The sequence below is a fragment of the Octopus bimaculoides genome, chromosome 10 (genome assembly GCF_046866305.1).
Source record: "Octopus bimaculoides isolate indiv1 chromosome 10, ASM4686630v1, whole genome shotgun sequence".
In the NCBI taxonomy this organism is placed as follows: Eukaryota; Metazoa; Mollusca; class Cephalopoda; order Octopoda; family Octopodidae; genus Octopus; species Octopus bimaculoides.
Genome location: NC_142937.1, coordinates 37181295 through 37206548, shown reverse-complemented (window position 1 = coordinate 37206548; position 25254 = coordinate 37181295).

Here is a 25254-nt window from a genome sequence, read left to right as displayed (position 1 = left end):
ATGAGGAAGCAATGACACTTACTGATAAACATTCCCAAACAGTCAGTGAAAATACAAAAGGAAAAGAAAAAATCACAGAAAAAAATGACTCAATGTAAAACAATGAAAATAGGTGAGGAGAAACAATTTTTTTCCAGATGACAATCAAATCCATATTCAGGAAAATAATGAAAAAAATGAAGAGAATGAAGAGCAAATAAAATTCTCTCCCCTTCGATAATCCAACAAACAGCTTAAAGACAAAGTTAGTCACCTCTGGTGCCACAGATTATCCGAATAAGTTAGAATGACACAAAAACAGTTAAGTTCAGCAATACTAATAACATAAAAGACAGATCGTTAATAAAAATAAAAGTCAGACATTGCACCGAAAATAAAGAAATTACTCTCAAGATGTTGATATTTTATGACACTAAATGACTTGAAAGATACTTACTGGTGTATCTGGTTGCACTCAAAAATAGTTTGCGAAATTAATTGAACAGAGTTGCGGTGTGACTTAACTCGACTTAAGCAGTAATCTTAATTTATTTTGTTTCAAATAATTGTATTTTTTGTTAGACTTTACCAACATTTCTGAGTAAATATGAGAGTGTGTATGCACATGTGTGTATGTAAGTATATGTATTTGCATGAACGTCTCTGTATGTCTTTAAAAGTCAGAATTTTTTTTCTATATTTGTATAATGTTTTTCTTCGTAATTTGTTAACATGGGCTTTGTTCGTGCTCCACTTTATCTTTACTTTCTTTATAACCCCTAGTGAAAAATTTTTGTGTTGTTTGTCATTATCAATATTGTTGTTATTGTTGTGGTGGTGGTTCCTCTATTCCATTGTATAGTATGGATATAACATACAAATTTTATTGTTTTTTTTCTTCTACATATTGACAGTCTGCCTTAATGAAAGTCTTTAGACTGAAGGTACTTTCTAAGAATATGTACTGTTACATGGAGAAAGGAGAGGTTTACTTGCATATCAATCTTGATATCCACTCACTCCAAACGATATGGTAAAATTTCGAGGAATTGCATCTAATACTTTGATAATAACCGTACTACTTTTGCCTTTGCTGCTGGGCATCTCCATATTCTTACTATCTCTTTTAAAATCGGCATGTTTAGATGTTTTCTTCTTCCTTGCAATGATTTTCTCTGAAAGAATTGTAACATCTATGATGAAGAGTTTTTTTTTATATAGTGATTTCTGCTCTGTGGTGCTCAATTGTCTGGTTGTTGAAATTTTACAGGATTTTTGGTTGACAAGCTTCATTTAGAGCCTGCTCTAGTAAGAGATAAATATAATTTAATGTAAGCTGTATATAGTTATGAGCTATTAATAGTTTCATACATTAAAGATATTAACTAGGCAGGTATAGGACATGTGCCCAGAGCCTAAAGATTATTTGGAGACACTAGACATGTTTCAAAATCTGCTTAGATAATATCTTCAATGTATCAAACTATTAGCAGCTCATAACTATATACTTTGTGCATTAAACAATACAGAATATAGACTGCATCAAATGCCAAAGGAAAGTGCTAGAAGCAGTCAAAAGCTTCCATTACCTAGGTGACCAAATCAGTAGTTAAGGTGGATCTCCGAGAGTGTAGCTGCAAGAATAAGAATAACCTGGGCAAAGTTCAGATAGGTCCTACCTCTGTTGGTAATGATGGGCCTCTCCCTCAGAGTGAAAGGCAAATTGTGTGGTGCCTGTGTGTGAACAACCAGTAGTGAAACGTGCTGTGATTGCTGAGGACATGAGTAGCCTTGAAAGAAATAAAGCATCATGAGAGAAAAGTTCAGCATAAGAGGTATAAGATGTGGTGTACATGAGAGAAGACTTCATTGGTATGTGATGTGTATGGATGTGGACAGCTGTGTGAAGAAGTGCTGATCTCTACTGGTGGAAGGAAGCTGTGGAAGGAGTTCCAGGAAGACATGGGATGAGGTGGTGAAGCAAGATCTTCGGATGTTGGGCCTCATGAGGCAATGACAAGCAACTGAGACATTTGGTGATATGTCGTGCTTGCAAAGACCCATTAAGCCAAGTGAAATCATAGGTGTGGCTGTTGTTGGTGTCACGTAACTGGCACCTGTGCTGGGCATTGGACCTCACAGAGACAATGCGGTCAATGCTGGTGCTGTGGAACTAGTAACTGTATCGGTGGCATGTAAAAAGCATCTTTTGAGCGCTGGGCCTTATGGAAGCAATAACAAATGATTGAAACCTCTGGCAATGTGCTGTGCTTGAGAAGAAAGATTCGAGCTGAGTGAAATCATAGTCAATGCAGATACTGGTATCGCACAAAAGGCACCCATGCTGGGGGTACGTAAAAACACTCATTACATACTCGGAGGGGTTGGAGTTAGGAAGGGCATCCACCTGTAGAAACACTGCCAAATCAAACCAGAATCTGGTGCAGCCCTTCTGTTTACCAGCCCTGGTCAAACCGTCCAACCTAAGACAGCATGTAGAACAGATGTTAAGTGGTGGTGATGATGATGATGATAAATTGATATATATATATCATTATGTATGAATATCTCATTTAATGTACACAGTACAGAGATATGAAATATAAGATTTTTTGCTTCAGAGACATACGTCCGAGTAAGTTTTTATAAAATGCCTTGTGTCTCGAAGCAATCTTCGGGCTCTGAGCACATGGTGTATTCAATTTGCAATTCAGAATACTTTTACTAGCATCCTGATTTGCAAATTGCATAGACCACATTCTTAGAGCTTGAAGATTACTTGAAGATACAAGGCATGTCATAAAAACTTGGCTAAACCTGTGTCTCAAAAACAAGAAACTGTTAGTAGCTCACATCCTTATACAGTGTGCATTAAATGATATTTATCTCTCGCTGGTTGGGGTACTTTTTTGGTTGATCTTACCTAAAATGTAACAGTAAATTGCATACAAATATATATATTCATATATAGGTGTATATATATATATATATATATGTCGCTGTGAGAGAATGCATTTCTTTATTGGATGCATCTATGTGTATATATATTCATATATAAGAACATATGCATGCATGTGTGTTTGTGTGCATGTGTGTGTGTGTGTGTATATGTGTGTGCATATGTATGTGTCCTTTATTCTATTTTTGCCATATGCAGTGTCCTTTACTCTGCTAATCCTTGTGATGGATAAGGCGACAATAACAATTCTACTACTACTACTACTGTTTTTATTATTATCAATTTTTTTTTTGCTGTGATTGTATTTTTTTGTTCTTCATCACCAATTTTCTTGCACTTTTTATTTCAATTTTGTGTCGGAGGGAAAGAGTAGATGGATGTTTGGCTTCATAGAAAATAGAAAACATTACGAAAACATTAACAAAGAAAAACAACAAAAAAAAAACAGCAAAACAAAACAAAACGACAAAATAAAAGAATAAATAAAATAATATGAAACAATAAGACAGGTAACAAAAACACCATAATGACAATGTAAAAACGGTAAAATAAGAAAGAAAAGCACCAACGTAAGAAATTTGAGAGAATAAGGAAGGAGAGAAGGTGAGAACAGTGGGGGAAGAGGTGTTATCCATCTTTGGTTGTGTGTAATGTGATAAAGGAATGTCATTGTAACCCCCTTTACTTCTTAAAATACTCAGACAGCAACCCGAGAGGTACAATTTGATGGAACTATAGCTTTCAGCTAACGCTTAAAAATTGTCTTGTTTTCTCTTGTCTTGTAGCTGGATATGCTTGTGCATACGTGTGTATGTGTGTGTATCTGAGTGTGTGTTTCTGAATGTATTTGTGTGTGTGTATATGTATCTACATGCTCATATGAATATGATACATGACCATATCATTTATATATATATATATATATATATATATATATATATATATATATACAAAAATTCACGTACATATATATGCATATTCATGCACCTATGTGTATGTGTGTGTGTGTATACATATATATATACACACACACAAATATATATGTAAATACATGTATATTATATAGACATGTATTTATGTATATATTTGAATCTATCTACCTCACTCTCTCTCTACATAAATAAATATATATATATATATATATATATATATATATATATATATATATATATATATATACACACACTCATTTGTGTATACACAGAAAGAAAAAGAAGAGGAGAGTATTTAATACAAGAGAATAGATTTAGGTTTTTTGATCTTCTAAATTAGTTTTGGAATTTCTCACATCTCACGTCTTGCACTTCGTATCCATTCTTCTCTTGATTTCTCTCTTTACGTCTCTGCCACCATCCCTGTTTATCAATCTTTCTCTCTGTCTGTCTGTCTCTGTCTCTCTCTATTTATCTATCTGTCTATGTTTCTATCTCTATCTTGCTCAAACTTCTTTGTTTAGTTTCTTTTTCTCTGTTTCTTTGTTCCCATGTTCCTGTTTTTGTTATGGACTCTGTCACTTTGTCAGTCTGTCTGGTTATTTCCACCTCTCTCTCTCTCTCTCTCTCAATGTTTTACTCTTGGCCGCTTTCATATTTTTAATCAGTCTTCTTTCTTTCATTGTTTTACCTGTTCCAGTTATGACATGGTGACCATGCTGGGAAACTGCCTTGAAGCTTTTATCACTTCCAGTATATATTTTAAAATTGGTACTCATTGCATTAGTTTCTTTCTGGCAAACTTCTAAGTTATGAAACCCTGCAGAAACCAACTTCAGTTGTCAAGTGGTGAAAGACAAAAGCAAAAATGCAGACAACCACAAACACACATGAATGTATGCGTATACATATATAAATATATATGTGTGTATATATATGCTTATATGTAAGTGTTTATAGACATACATACATATAAATGCATATATATATACATTTCCATATATATATATATGAATGATGGAAAATTGAATAAATAACATTCTTTATTTAAACATTACCTGCGGAGGTGCATTTTACACCTTGGATGTATGATGATAATTGCACAATATCTCACAAATGTACTACAGGTGTAAAAGATGTTTCAAAACAATTGTAGTAATTTTGAATAAAGAATACCATTTATTCCATTTTCTGTTATTTATCTGTTTATATGGATTATACAGATACTATAGAATTTCTACTGTATATCCAATAGCAGTGGTATTTCCAATGTATGATGATATCAGGTAGCCAATAACTCTGGACGAGCTTTGCATAGCATTCTGCAAGGTTTTTTACTCGAATCGTATTTAACTATATACATATATCTATATTTATATAAGGGGCATTACTACAGAATAATGCCACACACTGGACTTCCCAAAATAAACACATTTAGTACCGAATAGAAATTTCCCTTATGAATTTTTTTACACACTGTCACCATCATTAGAGGCCAAACTGGCAGCCTAGTTAGTGCATCAAAAAGAATGTCATGATATACATTCCCATTCACTACACTCTGGGTTCAAATCCTGCTGTAGCCTACTGAAGGTAGTAGACATAGTAGGGTGTCTGGTGTGTGTGTGTATGTATGTGTGTGCATATATATATACATAAAGACTTTTTCACTTCCCGAGTGTTATACTAATACATCTGTTTGTTTTCTAGACCACCTGTCTTCATCTTTTTTTTTATTGTGAACTCTCCCCTATATATATATATATATATATAAATATAACTAATTTAGAGAACCACCACTCTACAACTCAGAACCCGTCCAAATCCATGCTGTGAGGCACATACCATCTTAATATATCTAAGATTCTAATCTAAAAATTTTGATTAAATAAAATATTACATAAATAAATCATATAAATAAATCATAGAAATATATATTTCGTTTTTGGATTTGGTTTGCAAGATTTTTTATGTGATTTCATATGTTGAAGCATATTCTGTTATCAAGACTATTGATAAGGTTCCAAGACGTAACGAATATTTTAGGGAAATAGAAATAAGAAATAAGTGGAAATTTTACCGGTGAGTGTGTTAAATTTTAAAGCACAATAAGAAAATGACTCTCCCCAGACACAACAGAATAGAAATATTAATTTAAAAAATTTAAAAGTCAAATTTATAAATTGGACAGTAAAAATTAATACGATAATATACAGTATGGAAGTATAAATGTAAAAAGTTAGTGCTAGTATATAGACTACGTGCGTTTCATGGCTAAAATAGGACTACATAAAATCATAAGCAAATTCTATCCGAGTACATTAGAACGGGGAAATGATTTTACTCTCAAAATCAGTCACTCTTTAGGTCAAATCCCTAAGAAAATCCCTAAAATCATTCAAGGAATAAACATAGACATGAGAAATAAGAATATATATAAAGAGACAAAATCCGTAAACTAATCCCTACATTAACGGTATTAATATAATTATTAAAAGTTACAATCTAAAAATATTATAGTAAACAAGGTTAAAACATTATGGAATAAATAGATAATAGTAAAAAAATGTGTTAGTGTACAAAGTTACTAAAAGACGGATGTCAATATTGTTTATGAAATTAAAATAAGAAAACATGACTTACTTGCCGGCTGGCTACTGTAGATTAAAACAAAATGGCCGTGGTATAGAATTTATACTAAAAGGTCACGTGATAAATATGGCGTCTATTGCCCAGAAGTACATGCATATTATAATTACTAAAATACTAACGAAAATATCGTAAAAGAAAATCTACCTAAACTAAAAAAATCTTGAGGATTAAAAATACTAAAATATTAAAACTTGCAAATTAACGCAGAGTAATAACTATACACATACGAAAATTCTATATTACGTAAATAATGCTATGAAAATTAATACTGAAAAGTCACGTGATGAACATGGCGTCCATTACCAGAAGTAAATATGTGTTATAATTACTAAAATAATAACGAAAATATCGAAAAAGAAAATCTACCTAAAATAAAAATGTTTATTAAAGATTAATAATACTAAAATACTTAAAATTCTCAGATTTACGCAGAATATAAATTATACCAAATACGAAAGTTATATATTACTTAAATAATGTTATGAAACATTGTAAAAGACTGCTCATATTATCGTTGAATACTTAAAGTAAAGGTAGTTATATGTTTCAATTTTGTATAATATTGTGATGATTAAAGTGCATTCTAAAGCTAATTTGTGTAAGTTGGTACCTAATCCTAGATTTGAATAAATAAATTAGTTATCTAAACTTATCATAGGAGCAGGAGTGGCTGTGTGGTAAGTAGCTTGCTAGTGTCTTCGACTATAGCCTCCGGCCGACCAAAGCCTTGTGAGTGGATTTGGTAGGCGGAAACTGAAAGAAGCCCCTCGTATATATGTATATATATTTTGGACTCCAATGGAGGTATTACTTATTAAAGGATGAAATGATATTGCCAACATTATTAGTGGTAGAGTAACCAACTCCAAAATTATTGCTAGAAAATGTGTCCTTATATTTCTTGTTGTCTTTAATAAATATCTTAATTATATTTAAAATCTCTTTGATAATGTTAGTTTTTAACTGTATCCCATAGGGAATTATTAGTCATATTTTATTCTTCTTATTATTATTACTATGAGGTTTTTTGTTCATGTTACTACCTATCTCTGGTTTTAGGTGACTCTGAATACTTTGTTTATTATAATAGAATGTGTAATCATCATTTAAGTTATCTTTTATTAATATAAAAGATAACTTAAATACTTAAATGATGATTACACCTTCTATTATATTTAGAATTGTTGAAAAATTTAATACCATGATTATATCCCACCTTATGAAGCGCTTCATTATAATATGGTGCATGTTTATTGAATATCTTATAGTTGAAAGAAAGTACTGAAATTCTTTTCCCTATATTGTTTACTAATGCTTTCTTAATAGAAGGTGGATAGTTACTCTTAGCGGTAATATATTTCAGGTTTTCATTAATTTTATAGTAAGGTTGGGTTATACCTGTTATTAAGTTGAAATTTACATCTAAGTAGTTGACATTGCTATATTCGTTATAAATTGTAATGCTAAGCCCATTTCTTTTAAAGAAACTGTATATTTTCTTCTTATATATTTCTAAAGTTCTATTCATGCTATTTTTCATTATTAGCAGGAGGTCATCTCTGTATAATCCACCCTCCAATTTAAGATTTTCTAATTGGAGTTCTCCTAATAAATAAATTCCTACTAGGTCTGTAACCTGCTCAAAAAAAAAAATCCCTGGTATCTTTTCTGGCCCACAATTTATTATTGTACCTAATAAAATATATTCTCGCCAGTTTTACTACCTTAACTTCCTCTTTAGTCATCCCCACCTTATTCATAGCATATATTAAGGCCTTATTAAGCACTATTTTATTAATAGATGAATAATAACCCTCTATGTCTATTTGGATAAATTTGTAACTACTAATATCTTTAATATCTTTAAACCATTTAAAAATATTATTTGTGCTAGTCCAGAGTTTCAGGTAATTTAGGTTATTTAGTTTATTAATATAGTTGTCTAAAATTAACTTACTTAATTTCCCTAAATCTGATTTACTGGGACATATTAGTCTTACTTTAGGGTCCAAATAGAAATTGTCTTTATGATCCTTTAATGTTATTCTAGGGTGCATTGGTACATATGGTTCCGTTTAATTGTCTATCTCATATTTTTCCATGATTAATCTAGTGGCTTTATTAATATTATAATGGTACCTTCCGGGACAATCTAATATTTTTTATTTATTTCCTTTCTTAAAAATTTATCATATAATTTTGTATCTAACTTATACAGGTTGCCAGTTTTATCAGCTAGTACGACTGTTACCACGATATTATGCATTTCTTTTATTTTGGTTCCTAAGTTTCTTAAGTATTCATTATGTCTGTTTAGGTATTTTTTAACCACCTTCCAAATTTTGCCTTCCAGAGTCTGAATTTCCCTTTTAGTTTTAAATTGAGAGCTTATATAATTGATATTCTCCACATCTTAAATGTTGGTAATGTTACAGTTCTTATAGTGAGCTATCCATTTTATTCTATTAATAAACTCCTTTATATTATTAAGAAGTTTAATGGTATATTCCCTTTTTGATGGAATGGGGATGTCCTTCAATGAAGAGTCCCAGATTAGTGGTTCAATCCTACCTGTAAGTTCCATAATAAATTTTTTATTCCCTAATATTATTACTATATATATATATATATATATATATATATATATATATATATATATATATATATATATATATGCATATATATATATATATATGCATATATATATATGCATATATATATATATTTATGTATATATATATGCACATATACACACACACACACACACACACACACACACACATATATATATATATATATATATATATATATATATATATGTATGTATGCATGTATGTATGTATGTACATATATATATTGTTGTAGACACTTCTTGCCAAACCTGCCATACTGTGGGACTGAACCAGAAATGGTGTGGTTGGGAAGAAAGCTTCTTACCACACAGATGTGGCATATTGGGTGTTTCTATTCCACCATAAACACGTTTGAGCTAGGTAGCTCACTTGAGGACTCCTCCCTCCCTCTTACCAATCTCAGAGGCTATGGGGGTCACATTTATGGCCAGGCTGAATAATCACAGATTCCCTTTCAGAATCGAAGCGAAGTGCCATGGTACAAAGTCAGTCAGCTACACTTGGTAATTTAGAGAGGAAGCAGCATTGTACAAAATCATATGGAAAGTACTGAAGTGGCCTGGCCCATATCTGAATGGAAGCATGCATTGCAAGCTTTGCTTAGCAGAGAGAAAAATGACTCTAAGAAATTTCTCGATTTCCATGCTTTTCAGAATTTGTAAAGCAAGAATATTTGAATGCTGCCCTCATAAGCAAAAATTAATTTGGACAGTGTCGTTGAGCCCATTTGGAACTAATGAATGACCATGTATATATACATACACAGCTGACTCACTTCAACCATAGCTAATATCAACCTCTCAATTGCTACTGGAAAGTGTTATAATATTTCTCTATGTCTTGTTCCTGTTTTTTTCCCAAACATCAGGTCAACCAGAGTCTATTCATGCCTTCAGAATTAATAAGGCTTATGCAATTCTGGCCAACATGTCTGAAGACTCATCAATTTTGCCAAATGCAATAGTTGAAAAGAAACCAATAGCAACATTTTGAACAGTTATACACTATAACCATTAATATATATATATATATATGTGTGTCTGTGTGTGTGTAGCAAACAAGTCAATTAGCTTTGAGACTGATAAAAGTTGATAGTGGTAGGGTAACAGGGTAAGAGAGTAAGAGTAAGGGAGAATTATAGTGGCAGACAGTGAAACAGAGAGACAGACAAACACACACCCACCCACACTCACACACAAACACACACCCACCCACACTCACACACAAACACACACATTTCCAACTTTGACTCTCCATAAATCCTAAATTTTATTTTGGAATTTATGAGACGAACTGTCTTTGTAGACTCATTGAATGCTCAAAATGAGGAGTAGATAGACAGCCGACAACTGATCAAGGGTCATTTTCTGTGTTTGTTTGTCCTGTCTTTCCTCTCTTTCTCTCAATGTTTGCATATTTAACTCGCTTGATTTCATATTTCATATTGTTTACACAGTTGGTGACGTCCTGTACCCATATATGCACACACACACACACACACACACACACACACACACATATATATATATATATATATATATATATATATATATATATACATACACACACATATATATTATTTATATTAACATATATATGTATACAAGCATATATATACACACAAGTTATATGATATATAGATACACACATACATACACACATGCATACATATACGTGCAGCATACATGTAAGCATAAAAATCTTGAAGTTACATAACATGTATATATATCCTTCTTTTCTTCAAGTCTGATAGTCTTACAGTTTCATCGTTGTCTCTCTCTCTCTTTAACTCTTGTCATTCTAACTCTCTTCTGTATTCCTACTACTACCACTACCACCACCACCACCCACCTTTATCCATTTAAAAGCTAATTGAATTGTTTGTCATTCTATGCCATCATTACCCATCCCACTGTCATTCACTGCCTCCTTCCTACATCCACCACCGTAAACAACAATGACAACTATAACAGGAACACCACCACCACCGCCACCGCCACCACCATTATCAACACCACCACTAACAACACTGCTGCCACCACAACTACTACCACTATAATCACCATCATCCCTCTCATCACCATGTGTGCCATGCCACCAGCACCACTGTCGCCCTTATGCATCACTACTATCACTGCAACCACCACCGTGCGCAGGTCTACACTGAACATCACCACACCACTACCACCGATACCATGATCCTGCCCACCTCTAGAGCACCAAACATTTAAACCCAATATTTAAAGATGATTGTCAAACAATCAATTGACATCTCTTTAGTGAAATGTCTTGAACAACAACAACAACAATACAAGAAGCAATAAAACAACATCAACAACAACAAAAAGCAGGAAGAAGAAAAACAATAATAATGATAACAAGAGCAATAATAACAATAATAATAATAATAATAATAATAATAATAATAATGATAATAATAAGCAGATATAGAAGAATATATTCTTTTAAAATATTCTTTATCATCCACAATAATATTAATAAAAATAATAATAATAATAATGGTGATGAGGGTCGGTGGATGGTGGTGATGGCAAGTGAAGGAGGGGAGTTTATTTTCTGCTTTTTTTTTTAAAGTAATCTTTAACCAAACAACAACAAAATCGAAACAACAGCAACAACAACAACAACAACAACAACAACAACAAATGGAGTAGTGGTGGTGTATTGTGTTGTTTTCCTTCCTATTTGAATAATCTTTAAACAAACAACACAAAAACAACAACAATAATAACAATAATAATAATAACAATATCAAGAACAACATAAATAGTAACATGAACAAGAACAACTACGAACCACTATAACAATAACAATTCAATAACAATTTCAATAACAACAACATCAAAACAATAACAAAAGCAACAACAACAATGATAACAAAATGACAATGATGGGTTTATTTTTATCATTCATTTCTATTTAAATGTTCTTTAACAAAGAAAACAACAAGAACAGCAAGGATAATGGTGGTGGTGGTGATGGTGGTGGCAGGAGGGGTGGTGGTAGGAGGTATTTAAATAATTACAAGCTTACAATAACAATAAGACCAAACAACAATAACACCAAACAGCAACAACAAAAATAATATTAAGGACAACAGCAGCAACAACAACAACAATGGTGGTTGGGGGATTTATTTTATTCTTCCGATTTTTATTGTATTTAAATAATCTTTAAGAAAGCAACAACAGGATGTTGTTGTTGTTGATGGTGGTGGTGGTGGGTGGGCATGTGGTGAGATTCTCGTTTCTCATTCTTTGATTTTTCTCTTTTTAAATAATCGTTAACAAACAACAACAAAGACAACAATACAAAGGAAGATTTCTTACAAAAGCATGAATCCTCAGAGAGATAATAACAATAATGCACTATATATATATATATATATATATATATATATATATATATATATATATGTATATATACATACATATATATATATATATATATATATATATATATATATATGAATATATATATATATATATATATATATATATATATGAATATATATATATATATATATATATATATATAAATTTATGTATATATATTTATATTTACATGTATGCATATATATATGTGTTTGTGCATGTACATATGTATTTACATTTATGCATTTATGTATATGTGTATATATATATATGTATATATGTATATAACGGATTTAAAAAATATTAAAAAATAAAACTATACATATTAAGAGAAGAAAATATAATGTATAGTATTAAAGACGTAAAGTAATAAACATTAAAGACTTAAAAAAACCCACAGATTAAATAACTCTACCCACATATCAAACTAAAATAACAGTAATAGACAAATCCTTATGAAATATATAAAATAATGATGATGATGATAATAATAATAATACTAATAATAATAATAATAATAATGTAAAATGAAAATTGTATAAAGTAAGAGAATAAAAATAAAATGAAAATGGAAAATAAAATAATGGTGAAAACTAAAAACATATATATAAAAAAGAAACACTTCTATCACCACTTAAAATAACAATGGTAGGGGGAACATAAATTGCAATAATAAATAACAATATAAAAACAACAATAAGAACTGCAATGACAGTGGTGGTGGTGGTGGTGGGAACATGTAGAGAAAGGAAGGACATATGGACTGAAAAAAGAGAAGACAATATGACAATGACAAATGAATAAATTAAAATAAAAACAAACAAATAAACAAATTAACATTTGTGTGTTCATGCACATGTGTACAGATACACACACACATATATATATATACATATATATATATATATATATATATATATATATATATATATATATATATATATATATATATATATATATATATATATATATAACATATACATGTACATATAAACATATATATGGCCATATGCATTTTAAATGTATGTTTGTATGTATGCATGAGTATGTATAATATATATATTGTGTGTGTGTATATATACATATATATATATATATATATATATATATATATATATATATATATATATATATATATATATATATATACATACATACATATATACATATATGTATATGCATGTATATATATATATATATACACATATATACACAAATATACATAGACACATGTGCACACACACATATATATACAGACATATATAGATGTAGCATGAAAATTACTCTCTCTTATTAGACATGCATTGCTAATCAGTTGTGCAATCATTAACATAGATGTAACTCTGAGTAGAAGCTGAAAGTATTCTTAGCACTACATTAAACTCCTTCTCCCAGTATTGCATACTTCTTTCCTTATGTTTGTAATATGAAGCCTATACACACATATATAATATACATATACACTCAGACACACATAGAGGAAGAGAGAAAGAGAGATGTGTTTTCAAGAAAACAAATATATATAAATACATATAAGAAGGCAAATATAAACAAATAATAAAATAAATATTGAAATAGAGAAAGTAAAACTTACAAAAAATATAAAATAAATCTTTACAAATTGTCAATGAGATTAAATATAAGAAAGAAGAAAGCAATATCAAAAATAACTAAAAAGTAAACAATGAGAGTGACAAACAAAATTTAAATGATGACAAAAAGAAAAAGAAATGAAAAAGATTTCAAATATAAAGAAAGAGAAAAATACGGAAATGATATATGGCAAATAAAAATGAATGAAAATATATAAAGTGGGAAATAAATATATATTAATAAATAGTTAAAATATAGAGCGTAAAATATGTATAATGTATGAAAATAAACATTAAAAATAGGTATGTATTAAAAAATAACTGTTAAAATATATAAATAAAGCATGAAAATATAATCAATAAATGTATAAAATATGTAAAAATAAATATTTAAAATATGTAACACATATAAAATAAAGAATAAAAATCGATAATGTATATAAAATATAGGCAATCCAAACATATGTAAACAAATAATATTAAAAATATAAGTTATTAAATTATTAAGAATAAAAATATAGTGTTTAAAAATAAGCACATATGCAAACACACACGTACATACATTTACAAATGAATACATATATAACGTGAAAATAAGCAAAAAATATAATATAATATAATATATAAGTTACATTAAATAAACATAAAATTTATGTACAGTAAAAAATAAAAAATGTATTTTCTTTATAAAAAATAAATAATAATATATTTATAAGACATCAAAATAGATATTAAAAACAGATAATTTATAAAAAATGAACATGACAAATATATGATGCATAAAAACATAAAAGGTAACAAAAACATGAAAGATACAAAAAATTAAACAATGAAAAATATATAATGTATAAAATGAATATAAAAATGCATTGGCTAGAAAAAATGAAGAAGAATTTATATGGCAAATAAAATAAAGAAATGAATAAAATATATATATTATGTAAAAATTTAAAAAAATTAAAAAACACAGATTGTATAAAAAATAAGGAAAAAGAATTGTATAAGAAATGAAAAAAGAAGAGTATGAATTATGAAAGAGTCTGTCAAAAAACTTAATAAAATATACAATTGAATTATGATCTAAGTATATAAACAATAATGACTTCTTATATTTGTTAATCATAATGATTTCTTGAATAATAATATAGAATATGATAAAAGGAAGGAACAAGTAGTTCAGTATTAAATTAACAAACATAGACAACAATGAAAAATGTATAATGATATTGTGTAAAAGAATACAAAAGATAAACAATATGCTGCTAAATAAAAGGGAATGAGGAAAAATAAAATATAAGATAATAAAACAAAACAATTATCAAGATTAATTTTATAAATATCTGCAACAAAAGGAATCAAGTATCAAAATAAACAATCCATTTGTCAAACGACAGTGAAGAAATAATTAGGTAATTGACAATAGGTAAATAATATCTGGGTGATTTAAAATTTGTTACAAATTTAAATAAGTGTATTCATGAGAAAGGAGATTGTTGTGATACAAAATTGTTTCTTTCCACAGAATCTATGGAGTCGGTTTTTGAGTTGTTGGAGAACATGGCGTTGTTGTATAGCCATTCAAGAGTATTTTTGAGACCTTTGACTACAGAGACAATATAATAATAGGCACTTACCCAAGAAGCTATGTCATAAGATTCATTCAAGAGCATTGTAATTCTCAAGGAAATTTCTTTACCATTCATCATTAAAGTCTTCATACACACATATATGCATATTAACACACGTCATTATTACTATGGCTTTGTATCTCTCTTTCTCTCTCTCTCTCTCTCTCTCTCTCTCTCTCTATCTATCTAATCTATCTATCAGTCTGTCTGTCTGCCAATCTATATATCTACGTACCTGTCAATCTACCTATGTATGTATGTATGTATCTATCTATCTATCTGTCTGTCTATATATCTATCTATCTGCCTGTCTGTCTAGTTATCTATCTATCTATCTATATATATATCGGTCTGTCTGTCTGTCTGTCTATCTATCTATCTATCTACCAATCTGTGTACCTGTGTGTGATTATGTGTGTTTGTGCGCACGCGTGTGTGTGTGTGTGTGTGTGTGGAAGGCACATAGCCAAGAACTCAGGCAGCTGCACTCACGATCATTGTTTCAATTCCCAGACCAGCAGTGCATTATGCTCTTGAGCAACACACTTCATTTCATGTTGCTTCCACTCTGCCATAAATGAGCAACCCTGCAACAACAGACTGTCATTTTGCTTTGGGGCAATGTTGGCTTGAATGCCTTGCCAGCAGGATGGCATCATTTGAAAGCATCAGCAATGTGAAGCAGTGCATTGTGACTAACAGTGTATAGCACTCCAATTATGAAGAAAAGAGAGGATGAAACAGATAAACTGTCCACAGTCTGTCTACCCTATGTGAAAGGCCCCTCCGAAAAGATACAAAAGATATACGGCCCATATGACATCAGGACAGTATTCAAGAGTAATACAACACTTCGCAAATATCTCCTTCAAGTAAAACCACCAATAGAAGAGAGTATGACCAAGAACTGCGTGTACACCATTCCATGCAGTTGTGGCCTACCAGGCAAAACATGCTGCCTACAAAGGCAAAACATGCTGCCTACAAAGGCAAAACATGCTGCCTACAAAGGCAAAACATGCTGCCTACAAAGGCAAAACATGTTGCTCCCTCAAAATAAGGGTAGAGGAACATCACAAAGCTGTGACATGGGAAGATATTGATAAATTGGGCATAGCTCATCATTTATGGAAAAATAGAGACCACCTCCCCCTGTGGGGATGAAGTTAAAATAATAGACAGAGAACACCACTGGAAAATATGAAAACTAAAAGAAGAAGCACATATGCTAGGACACAACAACCTCCTAAGCATACCAAGCACAGATATGAACAGCATATGGGAACCGGAATTGAGGAGGGATAGGAGAATATTAGATTTATAAACCCTAAAATTCATTCCATAATTGCCCATAGCAGTTAAGAGCACGGGCTACTAACCCCAAGATTTCAAGTTCGATTTCAGTGAATAATAATAATAATAATAATGACATTGAAGAATACCTTAGGAATGAGAACCCAGGTTCGAAATTTCCTCAAGACACCTGATGAAGGCTGGAGGGTGTATCAGCTGAAACGTTGTGTTAACAACAAACAAGATGAGGACAAATATCCATCAGATGTAAATAATGTAAATAATATAGATAATTCCTCATCTCTTAAATATAGAACACCCAATAATCTGCTCAATACAGTGAGATTTTCTGCAGCCAAGCCTCAACTGCTTCCAAGCAATATAATGTTTCCCCAGGGTCAGTAATATAACATATAGCAGTAAAAGACATTATATATGTGTATGTACATATGTGTGTGTATGTGTATGTGAGAGTGTATGTATGTATGTATGTATGTATGTATAAAGGCACAGGTATGACATATAGTTAAGAAGTTCACTTCACAATCATGTGCTTTTGGATTCAATCTCACTGTGTACCATCTTGGGTAAGTTTTCTATTATAGCCCCAAGCTGAATAAAATCTTATGAATGAATTTCGAAGTCAGAAAATGAAGGAATCTGTATGTGTATGACTATATGTGTGTATATATGTCCCTTTTTTTTGACATCATGTGATAATTCCAAGCAAACCTCCCTGTCATATAAGTAGCATCATACATTTCCAAGAGTGTACTGCTATCAATCATTGGAATGCTATCATTATGGCAGCATTTCCATCACTGAGTTTAAGCATTCATATTGTCCGCGATATACATTTTGGTCTGGTATATTGTCTTTTGTGTATTTATCAAGGTCACTAATTCAGTCTTTGACAAAAAGACACTGACCTCACCACTGATTTGTAGCATTGAACATTAATGCACATGCACTCCCCCACACATACACATCCATGGACACACACTCACATGTACACACACAATGAGATGGAATATGCATGCGTTAAGTAGAAATGAATGAATAATAATAGTGAGGCCAAATATGTCTTTATATAGTACTTCAGAAATTCAGGAATGTTACTTGAGTTTCTTGTAAAGTAGATGCGTGAATCTTTCACAGAGCAAGAATCTCAAATAAAGCTGCTATCACCTTAAATTACCAACTGACTTCACATAAGACTAGCCATACTGGAAGATGTCTGAAGAATGAAAACATGAATGTTTTCTGGTTATCTTGTGACTGGATGAAGGCATGCATATGGATGAGGGCAGCTGTGTAACGAAGTGCTGATCTCCAACTGTGGAGGGAACCTGTGAGAGAGGTAGACCCAGGAAGATATTGGATGAGATGGTGAAGCATGATTTTTGAATGCTGGCTTCACCAAGGTGATGACAAGTGATAAAGACCTTTGGCAATATGCTGTGCTTGAGAAGACTCGTCAATCCATGGGAAATCATAGTTGTGGTCAATGCCAGTGTCATGTAACAAACACTCATGCCACCAACATATAAAAGCATCCGTACCAGCAACCCTTGAAAGCACCTGTGCTGGTGACATATAAAAGCACTGGTGCTGATGGCAAGTGAAAAGCATGCATTACACTCTTGGAGTAACTGCCTTTTCCATGTAGTTTTTCGTGTCAGCTGGTTTATTGCACCAGCCATAAGAACACATTTGACCGTGAGTGCACGTGGTTGATTACAGTTAATTAAAGTTAGAGTGATATCGAATTTTTTAGCTGCTTACAAATGTGTGAAAACGCAGAAATGAATACAGTTGTTTGTGGTCATGTATTTAAATAAAAATGAGACTGTATTTACAAATAGCAAGTTTTATTTACATATATCTGTCATTTAAGTGTGAAAACATAGAACTGAATAGTTTAGAACATCGGTTAATGAACAGGATGGCGGAAGAACCAGGACAAAAAGATTACAAGAATAGTAATTCTCACTTTGAAACTGACAATTTTGAAAATCTTTTTTGATTACAGAACGCCCACTCTCTCATGTATCTATGTTTAAAATTTCAGCATGATCTGATGAACAATATTCGAGTTATAAGCGCACAAAAACAGACAGAACGGGAATTATATATTATAAATATATATATATATATATATATATATATACACTTACATATATAATGTATCTAGGTATGTATGCATGCATGTATATATCACAAAAGGCTTCTGTGTAGTTTCTGCTTTCAAAATTCAACTGACAAAACGTTGGTAAGCCCAATGGTAGAGTAGAACCAAGAATTATAAAGTTGTGAACTTCTCAGATTGCTCCCATACATATTTGTGCATGTCTGTATATGTATATATATATATGTGTGTGTGTGTGTGTGTGTGTTTAAATATGTGTGTAAGGTGGCAAGCTGGCAGAAACGTTAGCACACTAGGCAAAATGCTTAGCGGCATTTTGTCTGTCTTTACATTCTGAGTTCAAATTCCACTGAGGCTGACTTTGCCTTTCATTCTTTCAGAGTCGGTGTACTGGGGTCGATCTAATCGACTGCCCCCTCCCCCAAAATTTTGGGCCTTGTGCCTAGAGTAGAAAAGAAAAGAATATGTGTGTATTTATATGTACACATACATACTTAAAAAAGTACTTATATAATCACAAACAGGCACACATAACGTCAACGTATGTACGTATCTGATATTCTTGTATTGTGCAGTATATATATTCTCTGCTCTATTGGAAGAAGTAGCTTTGAAAATATGGACAATTCTGCAAATTGTTAAACCATTAATTATTACATACCTATAACATACATGCATACATAATAATGAAAATAATAAATGCTTCCTTTTAAAGCCTAGCCAGGCTCACGGGCCCGGTTTCCTGGTTTCAATGGTGTATGTGTTCCACAGCTGTACGGCACGCCAGTCCATCACAGTGTTATTCAATTTTGCCAGCTGAGTGAACTGGAGCAATGTGAAATGAAGTGTTTTGCTCAAGAACACGTGTCACCCGGTCCAGGAATCGAAACCACAATCTTACGATCATGATGCTGACACCCTAACCACTAAGCCACGTGCCTCCACACATGCATACATACATACATACATACAGGTACACATGTATATGTGTGTTGTTTTTATATGCATGTATGTATATATGTATGCTGGTATACATATAAATGTGTGTATAGTTATATATAAATGTGTGTATGTATATATCAGTATATTTAATTTATCTTTATACATATTTCTAGCCTTCACCTTTGTCCTTTTTTCTCTTTTCTCTTTCTCTCATCCTTTTACTTCTATTTCTAGCTTTTCCTCTTTCTCCTTTTTTCTCCCTCTTGCCCTCTTACTTTTATTTCTAGCATTTCTCCTTCCTCCCCTTCATCCCTTCCCTTGTTTTCTTTCTGTCACTCTCTCTCCCCCTCTCATTTTCCCTCTTTTTCCTCTACCTGCTGCTGACAAGTGACCTGTGGTCAGCTTTTCTTTCTTTAACTCCCTTTTCCACAACAGTTGCATAGTTGACTGATCCTAAAATTCTCTGTGTCCCATTGTCTTGCTATTTGCTGCTTTCTAATCCTTTAGGATGCCTTCTAGGAGTTACCCATCATTCTCCTCCTTTTGGCCCTGGGACTATATTTTACTCATTTCTTATTTATTTCATCCCTTATAAATTACATTTATTCCCTTTTGTATATCCACTCTGTATTGTTTTGTTTCCTCTCGGCCCTACATTCTCCACAACTTTTGCAGGCACCACCACACATGGGTAGATCTCAGTCTTATCCTTAATGGAGCAAAACTGAGTAATACCATCTGGCTGATAACTGATGAAGAATTAGGGACCTTCTATGTCGGTTTCCTATCGAGTTGTACACTCAGTATCTGTTATACGTTTTTTATTTGTTATTTATTCATTTACAAAACATTTTTACATGTATGTATGTATGTATGTATGTATATATATATATATATATATAGATATATATCTATATATATATATATATGACATGCAAAGGTACATGGAGCCCAATTACAACAACAGCCAGCTATTGCCAGTAAAGGTTTTGGATGCCAACTCTGTGCAAGACATTGTAGATCTTTGGCTGGGCTAAAAAGTCACATTCGATCACAGCACCGTTAAGTTAAGCTTCATGCAATGGCCATACTCAATAACGAGGGGCCAGCCATCATCATCATCATATATATATATATATATATATATATATATATATATATATATGCTTATATGCACATATATATGTTATGTATAGAAATACATACAAATATATATTTCTCTATGTGTTTGCACAAATGAATACATAGATATATATGTGCATGTACTTAAGTATACAAAAATTGAAACACATGTCTGTATATATATATATATATATGTCTATGCATGCGTGTGTGTGCGTTTATATATATATATGTATGTATGTATGCATGTATGTTTGTATGCATGTATGTATTAATGTATGTATATAATGACATATTCATACACACACGCGTGTACATATGTATGACGATGGTGATGACATGCATTATGATGCTGCTGCTGCTAATGATGATGATAATAATAATATCAATAATAATAATGATAATAAAAGTCAAACATAAAATAAAAATGATAATAATAATAATGATAATAACGATAATAATATTAATAATAATAATAATAATAATAAGAGTCAAACATAAAATAAAAATGATAATAATAATAATAAGATAATAATAATAATAATAATAAGAAGAAGAAGAAGAAGAAGAAGAAGAAGGAGAAGAAGAAGAAGAAGAAGAAGAAGAAGAAGAAGGAGAAGAAGAAGAAGAAGAAGAAGGAGAAGAAGAAGAAAACATAGCATCAGTTAATGAAAGTGAAGTGTTTTCTTAGAAAAGAAGATTATTTTCAGACTTATGTTTTATTTGATTAAACTGGCTTAATCTTAGCCAAGATCTTGGCACTTATTATGATTGGCAGCAAGACATTTTTTTGTCATGGAATCACGGAATGTGTAGTAGACTTTTCTAAACCTATAACTTGCTTCCTGCTCACAGTTTCTCATCTGTTAATAACTTCTAGTATTGTGTTGTACAGAATACAAATAGCACTTGTTTTGGTTTCCCTTTTTAAGCCATTTTAAACTCCTGATGAAAAAAAAACCATCTCATTTTGTTTACATGTACTGGAAATAATGATGATAAAAGCATCATGAACATCACATATTCTCATTCCTCTTTTACTTGTTTCGGTCATTTTGACTGTGGCCATGCTGGAGCACCACCTTTTAGTTGAGCAAATGAACCCCAAGACTTATTCTTTGTAAGCCTAGTACTTATTGTATCAGTCTCTTTTGCCAAACCGCTAAGTTACGGATACGTAAACACACCACCATCGGTTGTCAAGCGATGTTGGGGGGGGCAAACATAGACACACAAACACACACATACATATATATACATATACATGTATACGACGGGCTTCTTTCAGTTTCCGTTTACCAAATCCACTCACAAGGCTTTGGTCAGCCTGAGGCTATAGTAGAAGGTGCCCAAGGTGCCACACAGTGGGACTGAACCCAGAACCATGTAGTTGGTAAGCAAGCTATCTACCACACTGCCACTTCTACGCCTATAATCAACTGTAAATCTCCCATCTATGTGTCTATGGAGTTTGTGTGTAGATATCTTTTACTGTGGCCATTCTGGAACTCTAGAGTGATGAATTTTTAATTTAGTGAGTCAATCCCACTACATAAGTTTGTTTTTTTTTTGCTAAGCCTGGTGCTCATCCTATTGGTGTCTTTTTGCTGACCCGCTAAGTTATGGGGATGCAAACACACACACCACTTGTCAAGCAGTGGTGGGGGACAAACACAAACACAAAAACATGCACACACACACAGACAGACAGACACACACATACACACATATGTCGGGTTTCCAGTTTCTGTCTACCAACTCCACTCATAAAGCTTTTGTCAGCTTGAAAATATAGTAGAAGACATTTTCACAAGGTGTTACACAATGGGACTGAACCTGGAACCATGTGGTTGGGAAGCAACTTTCTTACCATGCAGCCATGCCTGTGTGCCTACAGTATATTATTGTATAAAATAGTAACTGATTAAGACATTTAATGTCATATTTCTATTGAACACAGCTTTTGTTTCAATAGAAATTCTTTTTAATTTTTGTCAGTATTTAGCTAGTATTCAGAATATAAATTACCTTGAAATTTTGATTGGAAGTTTTAATTAAAATCACTATAAAACAGGGAAGTTGTTTCCAAGAACCAGGGGTGGTGTCAAGTATGTTTGTATCAAAAGGCTTTGAATATTTAATGAACTGATTAAGTCAACTATAAAGAAACTCATTCAGTTACTTTTCTAATCATAATCAATCATATAAATTCTAAATCATCACTGAATTTGTAAGAAATAAAAGCCAAATGATTGTCATAATAAACATCACTGCCTAAAAAAAGACAGAACATAGAAACTGTTATCTTGGATAAACAAAAAGTTGGAATGGTTGCTTCTGGGATATCTTTGATCTTAGACCTGTTCAAAATAGACTGAACTGGGGCTAAACAGGAGCTAAATAACAACAGCTGCAGGAAAATAGCTAATCCTGTTACTGTGAATCAATAAATACATATACACTCTCTCTTGCTTTTAGAGGGGAATGCTGTGTATGGTGAACTTGGGTGTAGGGGTGGTCAATGGTAAATCTTAGTATGGGGTGGCAAGGTAATAGAAAATAGGTGTGGGTCAGGGAGGAGGAGATGGTAGTTGGCAATACATAAAAAGTGTGGCCATTGAGAGATGGATGGCAAAACATGAAATGGGAAAGTAGAGAGTAAAAGTATTATAAAATGATAGATGGATAAAAAATAGGAAGATGATCTGAAGTGTGGAAGAGAGAGAAGATGCCCAGTGACGATGGCAGAGGACAGAGGTAAGTTGAGATAGATATAGCAAACGAAATAAAAAGGCATGTGGTGTGATTTCGGGTTTAGTCCCTCTGCATTGCACTTTAGACAAGTGTCTTTGCCTTTCATCCTTTTGGTGTCAATAAAATAAGTACCAGTTGAGACCTGGGGTTGATGTAATCACCTTAACCTCCTACCGCGAAATTGCCGGCCTTGTGCCAACATTTGAAACCATTATTATCAATGTCATATATCACTGAAAACTTGGTCTTTTACTGAATTCTTGCATAGGATATCAGATAATATCCTTTCCAGACAATGATATCAAGAAATTCTTTGGTTATAGTATCAAATAATTCCCACTCCAGACACTTTAACCTCCCACTTAGCTGACATTTAGGTCATGTAAAATGTAAAACTCTGTTCAGTCTTTTGCAATGTGAAAGAAAGGAAAAAACAAAAGCATTAAAACATTCTGCAAGTGAGAGGTTCAAACAATATCTCAGTAACCATGCAATTAATTATATATCTCCCATTATTAAAAATAGTATTGACCAGGAAATGGAACGGTGGCCTTTCTTTTCAACACACATACATTTCTATTTTTAAAATATTTTCTTTATTGACAGTGGAATAAAAGCGAAAAAAGAAAAAATAAGGTCTCAATTGTTCCTGCAAATGTCTTTGTGGGGCCCCAATGTAATACGACGATCTCTTTGACAATAATCTGAGATAAAGTAGGATTGTACTGTATTATATTTCTTTTGTACTTTATAACGACATAATAATATTCTATCTCTCCAAAGTTCTTTATACTAAACTTATAAGGAAGATGAATTTATGAAGTAAGAAGCGGGGGTGGGGGTGGGGTGCATGGGAAAATGATCTTGAGATAAGTTCTATAACCCTTGTAATGACTTACAACTTAAAGCTTGATGTGTGTGTGTGTGTGTGTGTGTGTGTGTGTTCATGTATATATATATGTATGTATATAGGTATATATATATATGTATGTATATATATATATATATATATATATATATATATATATATATATATATATATATATATATATATATATATGGCTCCCTTACAGACAGTCCAACCAGGATCGGTGAGGTATTGAACGACCAGTTCAAAGTGTCTTTACCACCCTGTTGGAACACAGACAAGTGAACAAGCCAGTGGATTTCTTTGCCACCTCACCTGTAACCAGTGAGGTAGTTACGATGAAATACATTGACATT